The sequence below is a fragment of the Notolepis coatsorum genome, assembly GCF_963971535.1.
Source record: "Notolepis coatsorum genome assembly, chromosome: 17".
Lineage (NCBI taxonomy): Eukaryota > Metazoa > Chordata > Actinopteri > Aulopiformes > Paralepididae > Notolepis > Notolepis coatsorum.
The window spans coordinates 37,201,787-37,212,025 of NC_140181.1; the positions used below are offsets into that span (position 1 = coordinate 37,201,787).

The 10,239-nt window shown below is 43.1% G+C and overlaps 1 protein-coding gene across 1 annotated transcript in view; it reads right to left on the reverse strand.

The window, feature by feature from the left end:
• The window catches only part of snx21 (sorting nexin family member 21), a 55,665-nt gene extending 45,717 nt beyond the window's left edge, over nt 1–9,948 (reverse strand). The window contains exon 1 of the mRNA XM_084333705.1: nt 9,818–9,948. The gene's annotated coding sequence lies outside the window, so the exon portion shown is untranslated. The remainder of the gene's footprint in view (nt 1–9,817) is intronic.
• Nucleotides 9,949–10,239: the final 291 nt, after the last annotated feature.

Consider the following 10,239-nt stretch of genomic DNA (forward strand, 5'->3'; position numbering starts at 1 on the left):
GCCCAGGGACCAACTCCAGTTCTAATGCCAGAGCCTTGGTCAAGCATGTCTGGTGTGAGAGGAGTACCCAGAGGAGTACCTAAAGGAATACCTAGAGGAGTACCTAGAGAAGTACCTAGAGTACCTAGAGGAGTACCTAAAGGAGTACCTAGAGGAGTACCCAGAGGAGTACCTAGAGGAGTACCTAAAGGAGTACCTAGAGGAGTACCTAGAGGAGTACCTAGAGGAGTACCCAGAGGAGTACCTAAAGGAATACCTAGAGGAGTACCTAAAGGAGTACCTAGAGAAGTACCTAGAGGAGTACCTAGAGGAGTACCTAGAGGAGTACCTAGAGGAGTACCTAAAGGAGTACCTAGAGTACCTAGAGGAGTACCTAAAGGAGTACCTAGAGGAGTACCTAAAGGAGTACCTAGAGTACCTAGAGGAGTACCTAGAGGAGTACCTAGAGGAGTACCTAGAGGAGTACCTAGAGGAGTACCTAAAGGAGTACCTAGAGTACCTAGAGTACCTAAAGGAGTACCTAGAGGAGTACCTAAAGGAGTACCTAGAGTACCTAGAGGAGTACCTAAAGGAGTACCTAGAGGAGTACCTAAAGGAGTACCTAGAGTACCTAGAGGAGTACCTAAAGGAGTACCTAGAGGAGTACCTAAAGGAGTACCTAGAGGAGTACCTAGAGAAGTACCTAGAGTACCTAGAGGAGTACCTAGAGGAGTACCTAAAGGAGTACCTAGAGGAGTACCTAGAGGAGTACCTAGAGGAGTACCTAAAGGAGTACCTAAAGGAGTACCTAGAGGAGTACCTAAAGGAGTACCTAGAGGAGTACCTAGAGGAGTACCTAGAGGAGTACCTAAAGGAGTACCTAGAGGAGTACCTAAAGGAGTACCTAGAGGAGTACCTAGAGGAGTACCTAGAGGAGTACCTAGAGGAGTACCTAGAGGAGTATCTAAAGGTGTACCTAGAGGAGTACCTAGAGGAGTACCTAAAGGAGTACCTAAAGGAGTACCTAAAGGAGTACCTAGAGGAGTACCTAAAGGAGTACCTAGAGGAGTACCTAAAGGAGTACCTAGAGGTGTACCTAAAGGAGTACCTAGAGGAGTACCTAAAGGAGTACCTAGAGGAGTACCTAGAGGAGTACCTAGAGGAGTACCTAAAGGAGTACCTAGAGGAGTACCTAAAGGAGTACCTAGAGGAGTACCTAGAGGAGTACCTAGAGGAGTACCTAAAGGAGTACCTAGAGGAGTACCTAAAGGAGTACCTAGAGGAGTACCTAAAGGAGTACCTAGAGGAGTACCTAAAGGAGTACCTAGAGGAGTACCTAAAGGAGTACCTAGATGAGTACCTAGAGGAGTACCTAAAGGAGTACCTAAAGGAGTACCTAAAGGAGTACCTAAAGGAGTACCTAGAGGAGTACCTAAAGGAGTACCTAGAGGAGTACCTAAAGGAGTACCTAGAGGAGTACCTAAAGGAGTACCTAGAGGAGTACCTAAAGGAGTACCTAGAGTACCTAGAGGAGTACCTAAAGGAGTACCTAGAGGAGTACCTAAAGGAGTACCTAGAGGAGTACCTAGAGGAGTACCTAGAGGAGTACCTAGAGGAGTACCTAGAGGAGTACCTAGAGGAGTACCTAAAGGAGTACCTAGAGGAGTACCTAAAGGAGTACCTAAAGGAGTACCTAAAGGAGTAGCCAGAGGAAACCTACACAAACACACATGCAGAACATGCAAACATACATGGAGAACATACAAACACACATGGAGAACATACAAACACACATGGAGAACATACAAACACACATGCAGAACATGCAAACATACATGGAGAACATACAAACACACATGGAGAACATACAAACACACATGGAGAACATACAAACACACATGCAGAACATGCAAACATACATGGAGAACATACAAACACACATGGAGAACATACAAACACACATGGAGAACATACACATTACACACACATGGAGAACATACAAACACACATGGAGAACATACACACACATGCAGAACATGCAAACTGCACACAGAAAGGCCTCCCGGGGTCTGAAGCCAGGACCTTCTGGCTGTGAGGCAACAGTGTTAACCAGTACTAGTACCATGCCAGTGCTTGTGAATAGTGAAGAGTGGTTATAGAATAGAATCGAATAGAAGTACTTTATTGATCCCGAGAGAGATTCATCACTACAGATCGCTCACAAAAAACATTTATGTAGTCAAAATCTAAAATCACATAATAAAAATACAGTCAGGGATATACAGTAATATACAGTCAAATGTACAGTAATACATGTAAAAAAATAAAATGTAAAGTGTAAAAGTAAATGTCATAAGTCACTGTGCTCAGTGAGGCACAGTGATGCATTGTATAGTCTGATGGCTATTGGAATGAAGGACTTCCTGTGCCGTTCAGTGTTGCATCTTGGGAGTCTTAGTCTAACACTGAACGTGATCCTTCTATCAGCCAAGTCTGTGTATAGTGGATGGGAGGGGTTGTCCATGATGGCGTGGAGCTTAGCAAGGCTCCTCCTCTCTGCCACCACCGCCAGAGAGTCTAGCTCCACCCCTACCATGTTACTGGCCTTCCAGACCAGCTTTTCCAGCCTGTGTGCATCCCCCGCTCTCAGTCTGCTGCCCCAGCAGGTCACTGCAAACAAGAAGGTGCCCGCTACCACTGACTCATAGAACATCCTCAACATCATTGTACAGACGTTGAAGGACCTCAGCCTTCTGAGGAAGTAGAGTCAGCTCTGGCCCTTCTTGTAGAGTGCCTCTGCGTGTTGTGACCCGTTTATTGTCAATGTGTACACCGAGGTATTTGTAATCCTCAACCATGTCCACGTCAACCCCCCTGATGGAAACAGGGGTCACAGGTGTACTCCTCCTCCCCAGATCCACAGCCAGTTCCCTGGTCTTCGTCACATTGAGCTGGAGGTGCGGCCGGTATTCCTCCTCATCACCGTCCTTAATCCCCACTATCGCAGAGACATCAGAAAACCTCTGAAGGTGGCAGGACTCTGACCGATAGTAAAAGTCATTGCTGTAGACAGTGAAGAGGAAGGGAGAGAGGACTGTCCCTTGCGGGGGCCCCAGTGTTGCTGACCAGTCTGTCTGACACACAGCCTTGTAGGCGCACATACTGTGGTCTGCCCGTCAGATAGTCAACAACTATAAAGGACACCAGGGTTTAACTCAAAGGGTGCAGGGACACACAGGTGACACAGAATCAAATCAAATCAAATTTATTTATAGGGCCCAACAACACACGTTAAAGGATAACTCCACTTTTTTTTTAAATTAGCTTATTTAACATCTTCCCTGGAGTTAGACAAGAAGATGCATACCTTTTTTGTCTCTGTGCGTGCATTTTAGCTTTGGGAATAGACGCTCCGTTAGCATAGCTTAGCTTCATCACTGGAAGTGAGGCAGGACAGTAGCCTTACAGTGCCTTACAGTGTATTGCAAGGTCTGACATTGACCAAACTTGATATGCATGACCTTGGTGGGCTCTAGGTCAACTCCTGAAAAGGGGGTCAATGTCAGACCTTGCAATCAAAAGTTAGGGGCGCACTGAAATTATGGCAAGGGTTATTAGCCCCCTAACTTTTGATTGCAAAGTCTGACATTGACCCCCTTTTCAGGAGTTGACCTAGAGCCCACCAAGGTCATGCATATCAAGTTTGGTCAATGTCAGACCTTGCAATACACTGTAAGGCACTGTAAGGCTACTGTCCTGCCTCACTTCCAGTGATGAAGCTAAGCTATGCTAACGGAGCGTCTATTCCCAAAGCTAAAATGCACGCACAGAGACAAAAAAGGTATGCATCTTCTTGTCTAACTCCAGGGAAGATGTTAAATAAGCTAATTTAAAAAAAAAAGTGGAGTTATCCTTTAATGTCCCCATGGGCCGTACAGATCTTCTTTAAACAAGTCAAGAAGAAAACATAACAATAAGTCAAGAACAGAACAAGAACACCATAAGGTGCAAACATTTTTAGATGGATGCAAATAAATGAAAGAATACAAGCACTCCCAGACATACCCCACGCGAAGGTAAGGAAAAACTCACTAAAACCTAACAATAGGGGAAAAAAAGCTCCACAGGCAGTGTGGAGGAGAGAAACCTTAGAAGGGCCATTCAAGGGGGGATCTCCCTTCTTAGATGTTGGTGATAGTAGTGTTGCAGACGGACAGTTGGTAAGCATGCACTCATGTGTGTAGTGGAACACAGATGAGTGCATGCAATAGCAACTGTACATTTTGAAAAATTATACAGGTAGGGCTGGGCGATATGGCCTCTAAATTATATCACGATATTTTTTTGCTCCATCACGATATTGCGATATTTTGACATTTCCTCTAAAGCACTTAAAAATGCTTGATTTAACCCTTTGATGGATACAGTCATGCCATATGGTGATTATATAAACCTCTGTTGTCAAGCCTCGTCAATATACCCCCCCCCCCCCCCCCCTTTCCCCACTAATGGAACTGGTGTCGTGGTATCACTCCCCTGTGAGCGTTTCCAGGGTTAGCGGCTAACGTTAGTTAGCTTAGTTAGCGGCTAACTTAGTTACCGCCTCTCTGTCTCTGGGTGGGTGTGCATGTACATGACGTAAATTGGGCGAGTGTGTGTGTCTGTGTGAGGGAGAGAGGAAAGTGCTGCGCTAAAGTAAGTCTCATCTCAGCCGCGGTGGCTTAGAAACTGTCGTGAGGTTTTGTGCAAAACATCACGATGTCCACGATATGTTTAAAAAGTGTATCGTTAACACTTTCAGTGCCGGCCGTGTTTTCCTTTTTACCCCCTTGAATGCCACCACCCACTTCAATGATAGCGTTAAAAAACGCATAATCTATGTTTTTAATTATGGCTATGTGTGTAATCTGCCCGTCGCTTATCAATGACTTGTTTGCAGTCAACATTGTTGAAACGGATTGTTTTTTTTAATCGGTTCATATCCTTTTTATAGCATTTCGAAAAACTATCGTTCTCTCGAAAACTTCAGGAAAATAGAAAGATTCCGTCATAAACGGCATTTATTGGAATATTCTCGAATACACTAGACACGTTGTCATTTGTCTGCCTATTTATGAATCGTTTTCAAATAAACGCTAGATTATCGATAGTATATGTGTTAGGGGTGCACCGATGTATCGGTCGGGTATCGGTATCGGCCGATAAGTGCCTTGTTGACTGCAATCGGCCTATCGGCCGATAAGCTCGAATGTGCCGATGGCAGTAGCCGATAAATATCCATCAATTTGTGTAGCGTCAAGACAAAAAAAAGTTCACTCGCGACCTACATGCACAAGGCCGCCCCTGGCCCACACACACACACACACACACAAGCTACTGCATCAAAGTTACTACTTATGATTAACAAGGCATTCGTTTTGTGGCATTAACATTATATAGTTAGTGTTACACGTTCATAACATCAGCATATTATTTACCCGAATGTAGCAAGCATTCATACTAGCTCAGTTCCTTCCGTTGCTCACAGAGCCCTGAGTTTTACCCATTCTGCAATCTGTTAATAACGTTTTCAATCAGACACATGTATAGAAAGGCTTTGTTTTATAATAACATGGTAGTAGCCGATAAATATCAATTTGTGTAGCGTCAAGACAAAAAAAAGTTCACTCGCGACCTACCTGCACAACGCCGCCCCCGGCCCACACACACACAAGCTACTGCATCAAAGTTACTACTTATGATTAACAAGGCATTCGTTTTGTGGCATTAACATTATATAGTTAGTGTTACACGTTCATAACATCAGCATATTATTTACCCGAACGTAGCAAGCGTTCATACTAGCTCAGTTCCTTCCGTTGCTCACAGAGCCCTGAGTTTTACCCATTCTGCAATCTGTTAATAACGTTTTCAATCAGACACATGTATAGAAAGGCTTTGTTTTATTATAACATTAGTTGCAGTAAAATCATTATGCCTCATTTAAGTCATCCTGCGGAGCTAAAAGCTAAACGTCGGCCGCGCCGTGTTGTTGTTCTAGAAACCCTCTGTCGTCAAAATCAATGGCGGACAAAAGCAGGAGTAAAAAATGCAACACGCTTGCCGATTGGTGGTAACAGCAGAGGCGGGTGACGTAATTGGCAGAATCGACTGTCAATCAAAATGTCATTGGTTGAGACAATAGTATCTCACTGCAGCCCAGCAGGTAGACCATGCTGGGAGAACTAGTATCTAGCTGCAGCCCTGCAGAACATACTGGGAGAGAGATAGTGCTATTTCTTGATGTTTCCTTTTTTTAAGTAAGTAAAGAGGCCTATGTTCATATCGGTGAGCACAATTTGTAAGACAAATATACAGTAGTTTCATAAAAAAAAATATATATATTACAAAAAAAAAATTACAAAAAAAATTAATATTTAAAAAATATTTAAAAAAAATATTTTGCCACAAATATCGGTATCGGTATCGGCCGATTGTGTTAGTTGAACAATCGGTATCGGTGGCAAATTTTCATATCGGTGCATCCCTAATATGTGTACTTATGCACGCTATAGAAGCGAGCTGAGAAATCGATTCTCTTATTTCCTCAACAGCACACACACACATATACACATACGGGACACGCTGAGATATAGGTCAAAACAGCTCCGATTACCCCAAGGCTGGTAACATAGATTCCTTACCTTAGATCAGATGTTCTCCAAAAAGATTATTCCAAATATCAATCGCGTTTATTGATTGATTATTGGCTGCTGTAAATATATATTCCAGGCTGCTTTCTATCTCGCGATCACTTCCATCTTCATCAGATCCCTCGCCAGCATAGTGGAGCCAGTAGGCCCCCCCCCCCACAGATCCACCAGTGTAATCGAATGGCCTGCAGTTACACAGGGATAGACGATAGGGGGCGGTATTTTCCCATTGGAGCTCCTAGAGGGGCTGCTGTACCAACGGGAGACTTGGTTGATGAAATATGAATTCAGATCGCTAATAAATAATAATAAAAAATGACAATTCGCGTCGTCGGCACTCAAAGCATGAAATAGCATGAAAAGCATGAAATAATGACATAACACGTCGCTGGCACTCAAAGTGTTAATGAACTGTACCCGATGTTTATTTATCATCATATGGCCCACCCCTAGACACAGGGACATATCATGCTATAAATGGATCAACTTAACCTTGTAAAAATATTTTATCATTACAGTGAGAATGACTGAATGTCAGTTGGCTGTCTGGCTGACTGATTGACTGGCTGGCTAGAACAGCAGCCATCTGTCCACAGAGGGCTGACATGTAGACTATACAGAGGGCTGACACACACGTATGCCTGTAACGGAGGTACCGCAGTATATCCACAGTCAGGGGTGTAGCTCCAGATTCTGGACCCCATGAAAGAATGTATTTGTAGGCCCCCAGTGAATGCGAGCGCGCGTAAGCGGAAATTTTTTTGGCCATTTTTTTATTGATGAAAACGCATAATATGGTTTTTACCTATACATTCGGATCAGCAGTTCAGCACCTGCACTGTTGGTGGGTGAGCCTAGTAAAGGATGTCGCATTGCGTTCATCTTCAATGAATGGACCAATGCAATAGTCTACCAAAGCCCCCCCTCTCTCTATATATATCTCACACACACACACACACTTCAGAAACAAACATAGTATCAATGAGAGCATCAATAATACACCTGAGTGATGTCTAGTAAAAAAAAAAATTAAAAAAAATGTGGGCCCCCCCCCCCAGTGCTGGGCCCTTGGAATCATCCTAAGCTACCCCCCCCAGCTACGCCCCAGTCCACAGTCACGATGGTACAAGTAGTTCAGTGGCTGTGGATGGTAAGCGGTACTGCAAGTAAACTCACTCCCCAGAGGCATCCAGACCCGGAAGCAAGAAGTGAATTCACTTCTTGGTATAGTGGTCTGTGATGCCACCCGCGACGCGGGAGATCTGGGTTCAACTCCCACTCAGGGCGATCCCTTAACAGGGGTCGAATCGACTAAACACAACGCAAGTAAGATCACACCGGCTACACCCATATATAGGGTTGGGCACCGAAAACCGGTTCTAATTAGGAACCGGTTCCTAACTTCCGGTTCTGGAACCGGAAGTAACATACCTGCATTTCGATTCTTAAAAAAAAGAAAAAAAAATTACTTTGTTAATTAATACCCTAGTTACAGCACAGCAACCAAATTAACCTGTATCAAGTCAACTGAAAATGTGAATAGTATGACATTTTTTTACAATTTTCAAAAAAAATTAAATTCTCCTGCGAAATAAACTGTGACCTGCACCTCAAAGAATCGGAATCGAGAATCGTTCAGAACAGGAATCGAAATGGAGAATCGGAATCGGAACCGGAATCGTTCAAATCCAAACGATGCCCAACCCTACCCATATATGGACCAAGAGGGGTTAAAATGTCAGACAGCATCATCTGAATCAGATGGATAAAGCAATGATTTATCCAGTTTATTTGATTATTGCCACTTACACTAACTTTATTCGAACTACTAACTGGAGAGGATTAGAAATTACAGATTAGGAAAATAGTGAGGACAACATTTCCTTTGTTTTTCCTTGCCAACCGTGACATCATCAGTGGGTCATATTCTAGGCTGTAAAGACAAGAAGAAGAAGGAAGGAGACGAAGGCAGTGACTGACAATAATGTCAACAATGTCAACAATGTCCAAGTCAATGGGAAAAAATATTTGCAGTGGTCTGCCGAGTTACAATCAGATTGTATAAACTAAGCAGGTGAAATGTTGGCTGGTCATGTATTTAAAGATCACTATTGTTGTTCACCTGTGTGCACTCACCAAGACAAATTCCAAGCAATGTTCATTGAAATGGTAATAAACTATTGAACCTTGAATCTGACTGACTAACTGTTACATTATGCTTAATAAAACCTGTAAACAGAGTGACCTTGGTCATCATGACAGTATTTCGATAGACAAGCAGATAGATAGACAAACAAACAAACTGATTGATTAGCCCAATAGATTGACATAGTGACATACCTATAGAAAAGACTGATAATACCTCTAACCTAGAGGCTTTCCTGTCTATATGATGTTGTGGTCTCACTGGTCTGTCTTTCCCAGTCAGTCATTCGTGTGATGTAGCGCATGTCAGCCAGGAGGGTTGTCTCTGGTTACAGAGCTGGAAGCCTCTCTGAATGGAAACAATGTCACACTCACACATCAATAATGGAGCAGCTTTAGCTGTTACGCCTCTAAAAGAGACTGCAGTCAGTAATGTTTAGCTAACCAGCTAGCTTGGAATAATGTTTAATAAAGTCAAAGTACTTGTACTCCTAAGTCATTGCACGTACTACTTACTAGTTACTGTAGTTGTTTAGTTAGTTAGTTAGTTACATCTCCATTGTATATGGAATCACAAGCAGACTGGATTCAAGTTTCAGCTTGTTTTTTTGTTTGTTAGCGAGGTATCTGTCTGAAGACAGTTCGTGAAAACGATGGAAATAAATGAAAACGAACACGAAACCAAGATATAACTGCAAGCTAACGTGGTTATAACGTTGAGACTCCACACTAACCTACTGTAGGTCCTACAGTAATTACACAACACAGTGGATGCACAGGGAGGAGGACCTGACTGTCCATGTGAGTTAGTTTGAGCTGTTATTACGCTAAACTAACTTTTAACACACATTAGCAACTTAAATCACAGCGGACATTAGCAAGACAGCTAACCACTTTCACTTGTGATGGTTTTGACTGTCTCTGTGTCAAGGTTTACAAACCACTGCTAACTTAGGATAGTTTACTAGCTGCCAACTTGTTGTCATTGTTTTCCAACTCACAGTGTCAGTAGCTGAGACGTTTCGTTATTCCATCTTCGTCATCATGAGGAGGACACACAGCAGGTCTGACGACAATAGCTCCAGTGGGACAGGGACAGGGTGCGGTGCAGGCAGCCAGGACTCCGTGTCTCCTCTACAGCTGAGGGACACGCAGCACCAGTGTCAAGCCAGAAACAATGAGAAGAAGATGCTCTACTTCCGGTCCGAAATAGACTAATACCTTTTCAAAATAAAAGTCACTAACACAAGTCAAGTCAAGTCAAGTCAAGAGTTTTAATTGTCACGGCATACAAGTATACAATGAAATGCGGGTGGTCTTGCCCGCGACGATGTGCAATACAGTGGTACAACATATAATAGAATCCAATAAAAATACAGTGGTACTTCATATAATAGAATCCAAAAAAAAAAAACATTGTGCA